Genomic DNA, 14,957 nt, shown 5'->3' on the forward strand with positions numbered 1-14,957 from the left:
AATTCATAGCCGGCCTGCTCATTAAGCATCTCATGAATAATTCATGACGCAGTCACTGCTGAACTAAGCACCTGTCGCGCGTCCTGCAAAGTGTGGCAAACGTTGTAAATTACTGTGTTTAATTCGTTTTTTCTAGTGCATTTTTCACTAGAAAGTTTTTCTTTTGTTGTTGTCGTTTTATTTTATTCTAAATTACATTTATGTCAAAAGTTGACTAATGTAAACAATCGATACTCTCCAATACTTGCACATTGTACTTCCTCCTTGTGGGCGTTGTTGGTGTCATAACACTGCCGTTCTGTTTGCACACAGGGCGCGACTTTAGATAGGCGGTCAATAGTGTTTTAGGGCACTGTGTGACGTGACCTGAACAGTGAGACATTTTTTTAGGTTTTTATTTAACTTGAGCTGACACACACACACACACACACACACACAAACGCGCCACTGTTTTCCCATCCTGGTCATCTGTCAGGTAGATAAACCAGCTAAGACCAGCTATTTTTTTCTTCTTTTAATTTTCTGTAATTTTACCTATAACAATATACAATGATATTTGGTATTTTAAATATGATTGTTTATTTGTACTGGCATCCACGAGCCACTTTCAATAGCGTTGTGACGCGCGCCACGCACACACATCAGTTGAACAAACAGAAAAATGATCACAGACATTAACTAACTATGTAGGCCTAATTAAAAACGAACATACATAGCCTATACAAACAGTGATTGATTAACGAAAGCCAATCTGGTCACACTCTTCTACTCAGATTTTGAATAATCTAAAATCTGTCATAACCTAGTTTTTGCCATTAGTGCCATACAAAACCTAAAATTAAAATAATAATAATAAAATTATTATTAATAAAGGGGTTTCCCCATTATACGGTCTATTTCACCTCTTCAGTTTTTGGGCCCAGTTTAAGTTTCATTGTAGGGAATTACAGTTTCGTCTCAGGGTGGCAGTATTGCAAAGTAAATAAATAGGTTTCACAAACATGCTCAATGTTTTTTCCTCAGAAAGGATATAGTAAATTACAAGCACAATATTTAATCTACTAGCTATTGCATGTAAAGCATTGTCTAAAGACTTAAATCATTTCTAAAATTGCCCTAATTAAAAATAAAATTATAATATGCTCATATTTGTAATGAAAAGTTTTTCATGAATTACACATTTGACACTTGGAGTAAGGGAGATGTCAGACTCAGTGGTGATAGTCTAGTAATGTAGGGTGACAGCATAATGGGAGGAGCAAGAAAACAGGAAAGACATTAGAGGCTTTTGAAATTTGCACTGGTGGTTACTAAGAGATTTATTGCAGCTCAATATTTTATGGCACTGAACCATACAAATTTATAGCATGTGAGGAGATAAAGAGAAGAGGAGCGTTCAGAGAACTTTGTTCCATTTTGTTTGATCAAATAATGTACAAAAATAATGCCTATATTGCTTTTCCAAACAATTATAAATTTTTCTAGTGAATTTATTTAAGATTAGGGTAGGGCTGGAAATATTATCAGTTCTGAATAATTCAACAATGCCTTTCACTCACATTTGACGGTTGCAGATCCACAAAAAGTTTTCTATGTTTGAATATGCTACTAGAAAGTTGCTTCTGGTTTTTGTGTGACCTGCTCGTGCAAAGCTGATAAGGCCTGTCTTGAGGTTTTTGGTTTTCATGAGACAACTGACAGCTAAACATGACAGCGAAGCTGTGGTTGTCAAACGTATGCCGGCACATGTGGTGTGAGTTTGTGTTGTGATGATGTCATTTTAGATAATTAACTGAGTTTATAAAAACAGTTTCTAAGACATTTTCAGTGGTGGATGCTGATGTACTGCATGTAATGATTCACTGAAGGCCGATTGCCGAAACGTTTGATCTTGATCTATATCTGCTTTGTTACATAATAAAAAACTAATAATTCATTAAGAAGACACAAGCAAGTGCGGATCTTTCGTTCTTTATTTCAATGTTGGATGTGAAGAAATGTATTAATGAATCCACATTTTAAGGTCCTTTTAATGGTTTTAAAAGTAATAATGCTAATACATTTCTGACTGTCATTCAAAATGTGATCACATTTTCAAGTTATTTATTTATTTAGCCTTGATGACCCAAAATTCTGTAAAATTTCATAAATTAAAAATTAGACAAGCTCAAAATATTCACATTTTTAAAAAGATTCTAATGATGTTTTTTTTATTAATATAGTCCTGCTTTATGCCATTCTATTTTTTATGTCATTTTTATTTGGTTTTCCATGTATTTGCTTTTTTATGTAATCTAATTAATTAATTCATTCATTCATTCATTCATTCATTCATTCATTCATTCATTCACTCACTCACTCATTCATTTAAGCACCATACCATGTAAAGAATCAGACTATGAGCACGTGAACCTTTCAGAAAGGCATATAAAATGTCCCAAAAATCTGTAAAATTTCACCAATTAAAATGAAAACATTTTTTTTAAGTTTCTGAAGATCTTTCTTTTAGCTTTTAATTCATTTATGCCTGCTTTTACCATTGTATTCACTTTTATTTGCTTTTCCATTTAATTGCTTTTTGTCTGTTCAAATGTAATCAAATTCTTTTTTTATCATATTTATAATTTATAAATATATGTATAATATGAACTCATGTTTGTTTGTGTTCATATGTTCAAAAGTTAAAGTTTTTTTAATTAATTAATTCCATTTGCTTTTCCATTTATTTACTCTGTCAAAATGTGACCAAAATCATAGTTTTCAATCTTTTTATTTATTGTTTGTTTGTTCCATTTTTTTGCTTTCCAATATTTCTAGTTTATTTTAATTAATTATTTTAATGAATTGATTTAGTATTTTTGTTTTTGTTATGCGTTCTTTTTTAAAGTATTCATACTCTGACAAATGAAGCACTGCATTTTATGTATGAAAGATGCTACATAAACTGCCAAGATGAATGCCATATATTCATTAACCTTATAGTTTTCATGTTTTTTAATACCACTAATAAACAAACACGTAATCCATGACCCACTGTCATTCTATAGCAGCCTCATTGTCAGTAAAGCATGAGCTGCTTTAATTTATGTTTGTGGGCTACACAAAGCTTCTCTCCCAGGAGCACGTCGCCCAATTCACAACACCCTTTGTTCTTAGAATGGTTCTTTGTTCCCTCCTACGAGATTCTAAATTTACCCACCAGAGACAAAAGGTAGCGTGATAATTAACTGCATGTCACCACTGATGAGGACCTGAAACGCGAGACACCCTCTGCCCATTGTTGTGTCCAGTTTAGGGCAGTGGCGGAGTGACATCACTTGGTGATGTCAGGTTCCGAGGGGCGGAACTGGACCGCCAGGGCCCCTGTGATTGGTCACATCTTGTGGCACCTGGGAAGACAACAGGTATAAAAGTTCTACGCTCAGTCAAAGCAAGCAACATTTTAAGCATAATTCTACAGCATCCTTAGGACGACCTGATCTGAGTTGGTTACCATGGCAACTGTTGTACCGGTGAGTACTTGGAGAACAAGAATGCTTTTTTCGAGTTTAGATGAGTTGATCATTCACTTCAATAACAGATGGTCCAGATAGAAGAAACAATCTCTTAGAGAAATTTAGGGCTCATGTTGCACACCAAAAAGTATTTGTTTTGTTTTATTTGTAATTTTTAATTATGTTTATTTTATTTTATTTATTTACCAATTTTTATATTGTTATGGTGATATTTAAACGGTAGATTTTCATTTTAGACACATTTATGACTTGCATGTTCAGCTTTTTTGTTGTGAAGAGGGTTAGAAGAGGTTGAGAATTTAAAAATGGATTGCTATTTAATACAATAGTGTCTGTGGTGGTGATACCAGTGAAATAAAAGACATGCATTGGATCACTTAACTTATTCTCAGTTCAGTTAGTTTGAGTTTTCTTTGTTCTTGACTGGGTCATGTTCTGTCAGCACTATTGGTGTGGATGTATCATGTCTGTGCTCTGGGCCGATCAGGTGTCAAGTAAAAGAATCTGTGTGTCTTCAAGTTTATTGTATAGAGTCTGTCCATGTGTGTGTGTGTGAGAGGGCTTTGGTTTCTTAGGATGTAGTTAATTAATCGTGTCCTTGGTGTTAAGCCAGTACCTTTTCGAATGATTTTCTTATCAACTGGTTAATTCGTAGAAAAGGTCTCCAAGTCCCGATTTCATGTAACATAATTCTATATCTTTGTTCTTGTTGTTCTTTCAGTGTGCATCCTGCTATGGCAGCAGCAGCGTTCAGCTCTTTGGGAGGGGGGCTGGTGGCGATTACATGTCCCTTTTCAGTTACAGAGGGCCAAGAGGGGCCCCTCGCCCAAGTCTGACCTGTCACGCTCCGAAGATGACACTGCGTCAGATTTGTCGCATGTTGCGTATAATGCGCCAGCTGCGCAATAAAGAAGCAGCGGCCGCTGCTGCAGCAGCCAGGTGAGGCTTACATTCCCAAACACTCATAATCTCTCAAAAGAATAGTTCACCCAAATATCTCAATTCAATCATCATCTGTTATCTTCATGTAGTTCCAAACCTATATGACCTTCTTTCATCTGTGAAAAACACACAAAAAAAGTCCAACTAATGGTCCAACAATTATTAAACATAAATGTTAATATATAAATAAATGAATATAGTAGAAATATTTCAAGAATGTAATTTTTTTGCATTTGCAATTGAGGATTAAATACTTTTTATTTGTGGGTGAACAATACAAATGTTAAGTAATTTAGTATATAATTGCATATATTTTATATATATATATCATTGAACTGCTCTGTTAAAAAATAATTAGTAATTATTAAATATATACATAAAAAAATGTATACAATCATTTATAATAAATTTTAACAATTAATTTTCTGCATAATTTGCCAGTTACTTTGTTCATTTTTAATTCACCAGTGAAATTAGTTCCAAACGAAGCCACTGCAGTTACCAGTTGTGCGTTTCTGAGCAACACAATGCAAGGGAACGAATTGTTCTTTGTCTGTGAAAGAATCGACTAATTGTGTGATTCAGACACCCCATGGACTCCCGTTACAGCCAGTTACAATGTAAACTCATCCGTGATGGTCCTTGAGGGTCACTTCCAAGTCCGGTGCTTGCAGCGCTGGCAAGTTTTGTGGTCCTAGGTCCCAGAGCCAGGCCAGATTCTCCAGCCGTCACTGTCGCAACGCCAGATTCTCCAGCCGTCACGCCCACCACGCCAGATTCTCCAGCCGTCACGCCCACCACGCCAGATTCTCCAGCCGTCACGCCCACCACGCCAGATTCTCCAGCCGTCACGCCCACCACGCCAGATTCTCCAGCCGTCACGCCCACCACGCCAGATTCTCCAGCCCTCACGGCCGCCACGCCAGATTCTCCAGCCGTCACTGTCGCAACGCCAGATTCTCCAGCCCTCACGGCCGCCACGCCAGATTCTCCAGCCCTCACGGCCGCCAAGCCAGATTCTCCAGCCGTCACTGTCGCAACGCCAGATTCTCCAGCCCTCACGGCCACCACGCCAGATTCTCCAGGCCTCATGGCCGCCACGCCAGATTCTCCAGCCATCACGCCCACCACGCCAGATTCTCCAGCCCTCACGGCCACCACGCCAGATTCTCCAGCCCTCACGGCCACCACGGCAGATTCTCCAGCCCTCACGGCCACCACGCCAGATTCTCCAGCCGTCACGCCCACCACGCCAGATTCTCCAGCCGTCACGCCCACCACGCCAGATTCTCCAGCCGTCACGCCCACCACGCCAGATTCTCCAGCCCTCACGGCCGCCACGCCAGATTCTCCAGCCGTCACTGTCGCAACGCCAGATTCTCCAGCCCTCACGGCCGCCACGCCAGATTCTCCAGCCCTCACGGCCGCCAAGCCAGATTCTCCAGCCGTCACTGTCGCAACGCCAGATTCTCCAGCCCTCACGGCCACCACGCCAGATTCTCCAGGCCTCATGGCCGCCACGCCAGATTCTCCAGCCATCACGCCCACCACGCCAGATTCTCCAGCCCTCACGGCCACCACGCCAGATTCTCCAGCCCTCACGGCCACCACGGCAGATTCTCCAGCCCTCACGGCCACCACGCCAGATTCTCCAGGCCTCATGGCCGCCACGCCAGATTCTCCAGCCCTCACGGCCACCACGCCAGATTCTCCAGCCCTCACGGCCACCACGCCAGATTCTCCAGCCCTCACGGCCACCACGGCAGATTCTCCAGCCCTCACGGCCACCACGCCAGATTCTCCAGCCCTCACGGCCACCACGCCAGATTCTCCAGCCCTCACGGCCACCACGCCAGATTCTCCAGGCCTCATGGCCGCCACGCCAGATTCTCCAGCCCTCACGGCCACCACGCCAGATTCTCCAGCCCTCACGCCCACCACGCCAGATTCTCCAGGCCTCACGGCCGCCACGCCAGATTCTCCAGCCGTCACGCCCACCACGCCAGATTCTCCAGCCCTCACGGCCACCACGCCAGATTCTCCAGCCCTCACGGCCACCACGCCAGATTCTCCAGCCCTCACGCCCGCCACGCCAGATTCTCCAGCCCTCACGCCCACCACGCCAGATTCTCCAGCCCTCACGGCCACCACGCCAGATTCTCCAGCCGTCACGCCCACCACGCCAGATTCTCCAGCCCTCACGGCCACCACGCCAGATTCTCCAGCCCTCACGGCCACCACGCCAGATTCTCCAGCCATCACGCCCACCACGCCAGATTCTCCAGGCCTCACGGCCGCCACGCCAGATTCTCCAGCCCTCACGGCCACCACGCCAGATTCTCCAGCCGTCACGGCCGCCACGCCAGATTCTCCAGCCCTCACGGCCACCACGCCAGATTCTCCAGCCCTCACGCCCATCACCCCAGATTCTCCAGCCGTCACCCCCACCACGCCAGATTCTCCAGCCCTCACGCCCACCACGCCAGATTCTCCAGCCCTCGCGGCCGCCACGCCAGATTCTCCAGCCGTCACTGTCGCAACGCCAGATTCTCCAGCCGTCACGCCCACCACACCAGATTCTCCAGCCCTCACGCCCACCACGCCAGATTCTCCAGCCCTCACGCCCACCACGCCAGATTCTCCAGCCCTCACGCCCACCACGCCAGATTCTCCAGCCCTCACGCCCACCACGCCAGATTCTCCAGCCCTCACGCCCACCACGCCCACCACGCCAGATTCTCCAGCCCTCACGCCCACCACGCCAGATTCTCCAGCCCTCGCGGCCGCCACGCCAGATTCTCCAGCCCTCGCGGCCGCAACGCCAGATTCTCCAGCCGTCACGCCCACCACGCCAGATTCTCCAGCCCTCACGGCCGCCACGCCAGATTCTCCAGCCATCACGCCCACCACGCCAGATTCTCCAGCCGTCACGGCCGCCACGCCAGATTCTCCAGCCGTCACGGCCGCCACGCCAGATTCTCCAGCCATCACGCCCACCACGCCAGATTATCCAGCCCTCACGGCCGCCACGCCAGATTCTCCAGCCGTCACGGCCACCACGCCAGATTCTCCAGTCCTCACGGCCGCCACGCCAGATTCTCTAGCCGTCACGGCCACCACGCCAGATTCTCCAGTCCTCACGGCCGCCACGCCAGATTCTCTAGCCGTCACGCCCACCACGCCAGTTTCTGCAGTCCTCACGGCCACCACGCCAGATTCTCCAGCCCGCACGGCCACCACGCCAGATTCTCCAGTCCTCACGGCCGCCACGCCAGATTCTCTAGCCGTCACGCCCACCACGCCAGATTCTCCAGTCCTCACGGCCGCCACGCCAGATTCTCCAGCCGTCACTGTCGCAACGCCAGATTCTCCAGCCGTCACTGTCGCAACGCCAGATTCTCCAGCCGTCACTGTCGCAACGCCAGATTCTCCAGCCCTCATGGCCGCCACGCCAGATTCTCCAGCCGTCACGCCAGATTCTCCAGCCCTCACGGCCGCCACGCCAGATTCTCCAGCCGTCACGGCCGCCACGCCAGATTTGTGTCTAACCCACACTTGGCGGCGGGGTCCACTCTAGCTCCTCCCGAGGCGGCAGAACCTCCAGAGGCAGCAGTGTCCGCTTGTGAACTCTCTTTTCCCCCTGACATAACCACAGAGGTCGTCCCTGAACTCCCTGTCTTCTCTGACATGACCACGGAGGTCGTCCCCGAACTTCCTGTCTACCCAGACACAATGACGGAGGTCGCCTCCTGAACTCGCTGCCTACTCTGACACAGCCACAAAGGCTGTCTGTGAACTCTCTGCCTGCTCTGTATTGGCAAAGGAGGCCTTTTCTGAATCCTGTGTTTTCCCTGTCATGGCCAGAGACGTTTCTGACCTCTCTGTGCTCTCTGTTACAGTCCTGCCTGCTCCACCTTGGTGGGCTTCTGCCCTGCTGTGGTGGATTCTGTCCCTGCCGGATCTGCTGTGGTGGTCTCCAGTTCCGCCTGATCTTGCCGTGGTGGTTATTAGTCCCATCTGCTCGGCTGTGGTGGTCATCTGCTCAGCCATGGTGCTCTCCAGCTCCGCTGAGATGGTCTTCAGTCCCGTCAGCTCCGCCCTGGCCACCTGACCTGCAGGATCCGCACCGGTCACATACCCTTCCTGCTCCACCCTGACTCTCCCTGTTCCACCTCCGCTCCACCTCCCGCCTGGACTTTTTGTTGTGTGTTTGTTGAGGAGCGTCTGGAATCCACTCCATTTAAATGGGGGGTTCTGTCATGATTCCTGTCTTGTGTAGACTTTTATGTTATTTCCTGTTTTGTGCCATGTTTTGTAGTCCTTTGTAGTTTTTCTTGTTGATTAGTTCTTTGATTGTTCCCAGGAGTGTTTTGTTTGCCAAACACCTCTTGTGTATATATACCCTATGTTTCTCATATTCTTTCTCTGGTGTTGTCCTCTATGGGTGTATCGTGCATATTTGTTTCAGTTTCTGGATTTTCCTGTGTTTGTATTATTTTGCTCTTTGCCCGGTTTCTTGTTATTCTCTGCCTGGATTTACTTTTTTTTTGTTTTGTTTAATAAATATTAAACTGCATCTGGATCCAATGCCCTGTCCTTACTGAAAGAGTCACGTTACAGTTCCTGAATGAATCTGTATTTTGTACGAATTAAAGCCTGCATCCGAAATCAATAAAATAAGTAATTATTCACGACTGCTAAAAAGTATGTTCTATATAGTATAATATAGATCCGCACATAATCCGTCATGTTGTTACTGTCAGTTGACCTACCAGCGTCAGTTGTGTTGCTTCACTGTCATTTACAAATCCTATCCCGTGGCCTCATGGGATAGTAAACTGACCATTGTATGCACACTTTAGAATCTCACCGGTAGTAAGTCATCTGGTAATTTTGCTTATATGAGGACTATGAATTCGAACATGCTTCTTTTCTCAAATATGCTGATTTCTGTAAATGAATGAAAAATGTATCTTGCGGCACAGGGTGAAGTCAGTATGTACATTAACGACGATTTGAGACAAATATAATGACAATTTAACATAAATGTACTACTATGTAAATGGCGCACTGTGGTGTCGCAGGATTTTGAACAGGGTTCTGTGCCGAACCATGGATGGGGAAACGGTGCGGATTCGATTTTTTGTTGAGAACCTTAATAAAGACAGATACCTGTCGCCACCTACTGCCGTAACTTCCAGTCTGTCAGAAACTTGCACAGACAAGTAGAGTGATGAAAACACTAAAAAGTCCCTGTGCTGTTTGTTCTCATCAGAAACTGTTGTATGAAATAAAATGTATGAATCAATTGATTATAATATATTTGATATTTACCTTTTGTGTTTCTGTTTTACAGAAAACAGGCCTCTCCTCCCAGCTCACCTACAATCAAATCGGAGAAGCGATGCTTACCTGCCTGTTTTCGACGTAGACGTAGTAACAATATCAAAAGAGTGAGTTAAGCGTCCAGCATCTCCAAAACCTCCCAACAACTTCAGCCCTGTGGGAGTTTACAAATTGGGGAAATGGAGCCAGACCTCACTCTACACAGAAGACTGAAAGTGAGGGACCAAGACATCACGTTCTACAATCTTGTTGGATTCTTTTGTTGGGAGGATTTGACATGCAGCACATCTGGTTTTAAAGGGAAGAAGTCGAGCAGATCTTTAGGTGCCCTGAGTGCTGGAACTCTGTCTTAAATAATGACACGAGTTTTTTATGTTTTTTTTTTTTTTCCTGGACTAGTTTGCACTCATTGAACTCGAATTGTGAAATTTATGAAATTCCAGTAGGGTCAAACAGTTTTGTGTGCTTCTATCTGTAATTAAACCAGCGGAAAGTCCTCATCAGGGTGGAAATACGACACAGCTATTTGTTTGTTTATTTATTCATTTGTTTGTTTGTTTCTGTGTGGGACAGGGGGCCCAAAGTACATTCTCTCTCAAAGAGGTGTGATGGAAACTTAGACCGGTGTGCATTACTGTGTTGAAACTAAAACTGCCACACTGTACACGAATTGTCTGTGACAACATTGTGAATTTACTGATTTTCTATTAATCTCCCTTATATTAACCTTTCAATAATTAAACACATGATTTCAAAAGATGAGTGACTTTCACGTGATTGAGCACAAATAATCATTAACTCAACTTCAGATTATACTTGCACAAAATTTTCGAGATTGGCCGTATACGCTTTAAAGTTTCCAGTATAAATTGTATTTGGAAATGTTTTCTGGGCTATTTTTACCGCTTAAACAAATAAGCATATTGATTTTAGAGCATCAGACATGTTTGTGAATTAATAACTGAATGAATGATTCGATGTACACTGAATAAATGATTGAACCCCTCTTGTAATACTGCTCAGAAACTTCAGTAAACACTTTATTTGAATTCAAGTCGTCATTCATCATTACTGCATGTTAAGAAGAAAATACAAAGAGCTTTATGAACACTTTTGGGAATGCTCAAATGTTTGAACATGTCTGCATATGAACAACGCAATAACAATGCTATCACTTCACCACATAAAATAACTTTTGAACTGCTAAGAATAGTTTAGATTACAGAATAGGCTACTTAAATATTTAAACAAAAAATGTATTGTGTAGATATGGCATAAAATAGAAATCTTGTTATAGATTAAAATAAATTACAATCTAAATCTAAATTACAAGATACCTGAACAGACAAATAAACAAAATAAAGTATTGGCATATTAAAAGGTAAAGACTCTCGTTCTTCTGTGGAAAAGAAAAGGAGAAATTTATTGCAGAAAGCCCAAGCTGCTTTATTTCAGTCACCTTTATTTATTTACTACTGGCCAACAGCTTATGTTCACAACTATGTTCCTTTTTAGAAAGAGATGGCATCCATTCAGGATTTCTAGTCAGGATTTAGACCGTATCATAGTGCTGAGACTTCTCTCATTAGTTACAAATAATCTGCTCTTATCATCTGATCTGTATCTCTCTGTTAGTGTTACTGGATCTTAGTGCTGCATTTGATACCATTGAACACAAAATTCTTTTGAATAGACTCGAACATTATGTTGTCATTAGTGAAATTGCATTTGCAAGGTTCTAATTATACTTATCTGACAGATCTCAATTTGTAGCAGTAAATGAAAAGGTGTCATATCGATCCCAAGTTCAGTATGGAGTACCGCAGGGCTCAGTACTAGGACTGTTGCTTTTCACCCTGTACATGCTACCATTGGGAGATATCATTAGGAAGCATAGCATTCGTTTTTACTGTTACGCTGATGATACTCAGCTGTATATTTCTTCAGCTAACGAAATATACCCATGTACAAAATTCTATACAATGAAAGTGAATGGTGACCACAGCGGTCTGAGAAAAACAACTTAAATTTCAGCCTGTTCCCCACAGAAAGCTTTTATATGGCTTCAGAAGACTTGTAATATAGTGCAAAAGTTGCATGAACCATGAAGAATTTATTCTTTTGGAGCTTGAAATCACCTGGTATGAAAGAACATGAACATTCTTCAAAACATTTTCTTTTGTATTCCACAGAAGAAAATAAGCTATACGGGTTTGAAATTACATGAAAGTGAATCAATAATGACAGAAATTTTATTTTGGGCTGAAATGTTCCTTTCAAGAGGTTTAGCTCACCTCATGTTTCCGCTGCTTATGAATTACAATGGCTTTCCAATGACAAAGGGCAGGTGAGGTCATCATCATCATCATCATTCACCGCTGACTGGACATCACAGACTGTGGTACAAACAGGCCGTGTTGAAAATTTCATGGGGAAGATGTTTTCTGAACGTGAGCTGCTGGGGAGTCAGGTTGTAGGATAGGAAGCCGGGGATCAGGTGTCCTTTTTGAGGAAGTTTATCTTGCGGTCTCACTCTTACATTAGATGTTGGCCTGTAGTCTAAGGCAAACGAACTGATGCTATAAATAAACATCTTAAAAACAGTCTAGTTTGAGTTTAAAAAAGATGCACACAATGGCGACCACTTACCTAAATCACAAGCTCTGATCTGCAACTTTTAAGAGCCAGTGTACAATTTTTACTAGTCTGCCTGGAAACAAAGTTGTGTTTAGGTACTGGGATGTCTAATTTCAGAAAAGTAACCATTATAAAATTGACTTATTCCTTGAGAGGCATAAATTATTGTAATATATTTGGAATGTAATGGTTACTTTTTAAAAAAAAAAAAGGGAGTCTCAATGAAGTATGCGGCCGACAAATGCGAACTCCGGAGGGCGCATCCTTTGAAATGAGACACAAGTAGAGTTTTGTTTGAGTACGTAACTGGATATTCAAATTCACTGTATAATCAACGCACATCCTGATTTTGTAGAGTTAGATGCACTCATGGGTCAACATATTTTGTTGATCCTGGAACAAAATTCCTGTCTGAAAATATAATCCTAACCATATCCCTACCCCTAAACCTAAACCTAACCCTACCCATAACCTATATCCTAAAATCAGAGGGAAATAACACAGATGTAGAAGCATCTAACCCTGATTGTAAGCCTAAACTTGACATAAACTGTAAACTTGTCCCTTAAATCTGATTGGTTGATTAGATTTATTCTGGAATGTTGATCAAGGAGCATGTTGTACTTGGTAAAATCAGGTGCTGCATAATCAACAATAATCATGGAAATTCATAGCAATTTTATGCACAAATACTGCAAAAAAAAAACATTTTGGAAGCTTTATATGTGAAATTATCTGTAAGCTACTTATTTTAGAAAGACTTGTTTTGCTAATATTAATTTTTCTAACATGCTGGGTTTTCCCCTGCCCATCAACACCATGTCTAATATGATGACATCACTGATTTCAGATTTACCCGCCTCAAACTGTGTAAAAATAAACTGTGGTTAGTTGCATGTTTTGCATGTCGGTCAGATGATCTCTTCCTGTTTAACCATATGGTACTTAGCTGGAATAAGCTTTCAAGTGGATCACAACGTGTCAATAAACAAAAGCCTGGTTGCATGAGACTAAAGAAAAAATAATTCCAGAAAACACACAGAGTTTAAGTGCAAATTGTCAGCTTTATAAGAGTAGTATTTCCGTGAAAGGTTTTGATAGGGCAGCTGCAGCTATACACCAGAAAACAGGTTTGGAGATGAATCACCAGTCAGGTGACCGTGTTCTCAATCATTTCTTAAGAAATCAATCCTTCTGTTTTCTCAAGCAAGATATACTATCACTGAGTCATCTTGTAAACATGTGGTCACCAGACCAAAAGAATGTTTGGACAGCTTCATAACAGATAATGTTTCTGGCATTTCTGAGTTCATTTCAATCTCACACCACAATGAAATATGAAACTCTTCAATATTGACATCAGTCCGTTAATTTCTTAAAATGACTCCTCTTATTAACTTTAAATGGATAGTTTAACCCATACAAATTACACTCATGTCATTCCAAAGCTGCTTTCTTTCGTCCTATAGATATTTTGTCTCCATATACAATACAATGTTATTCTGGACCCCATTGACTTTCATTGTGTGGACCTCAAAATATTATCTTCTTTTTTTTGCAGAAGAAAGTAAGCTACAGTGTTGGAACAACATGAAGTAAATAAATTACAGCAGAACAGAATTATAGGTTTTTGGGTGAACTATCCCTTTACGTGACTTTATAGTTTGTTTACTCAACCACCCTCACACTCATCTGCATAATTGGTGGATGTGGTTTACGTTAACCACATTGCCAAGAGTTCCTTTCACCTCCGAGTGACCAATGTATGAGCATTGTGTGTGGCAGAAGTTACGTAAGGTCATCATTATCCAAGCCAATTTATCAAATGTTGGAATGATGTGGCAGGTAATGTGTCTAAACCTCATTTTAATTTCACTTTGGTCAACCAACACAACAATTATTCTGTCAAGACATTGACAAACAGGTACCCAAAATGTCTCTACAGGTTTTTGGACTTATGTAACTCTCCTAATTTTTTATTCTCAAAATAAAAGCATATGTATTTGCAGTCCTGCAAGATTTGTGCTCAACTTAGGCAACAATCTGATGCACGATTCACTCAGAAATATTCATGTCGGAGTCATGCATGGGGATCTGTTGGTCAAGGTCAGGGCCACGGAGGGCAGAAGTAAGCACACGAGGCCCAGACATGAATAATGATGAGTCTCTCTGTTTAACACTGAAACTGAGAAGAGGCTTTAAAAAAGAACTAAACACAAGTAAACAATGACCTGTGGAGGTAGGCCAGACCGCTGTGGACTGCACTGACCAAGGAGGTCTCGGAGAAATCGCGTCATCCCATGAGCCAACAGTGGACACTTGAGCCCTTGGTGTCACAAAGGATAGCTATCGAGACGCCTCCCAAAGCGCACTCACGTGATGTTGAGTCGCTCACTCATAAGATTGGCATATAAAATTGCACCTTGGTAAAAACTATTCTTTCTTTTGTATTTTACAAAGGCAAAGTGTTTTGAGAGATGAGAGTCTATAAAAACATCCAATTATTTAATCCCTCTG

This window comes from Rhinichthys klamathensis, unplaced genomic scaffold (genome assembly GCF_029890125.1).
Source record: "Rhinichthys klamathensis goyatoka isolate OS25496 unplaced genomic scaffold, OSU_Roscu_1.1 h1tg000076l_1, whole genome shotgun sequence".
NCBI classification, from domain to species: Eukaryota; Metazoa; Chordata; class Actinopteri; order Cypriniformes; family Leuciscidae; genus Rhinichthys; species Rhinichthys klamathensis.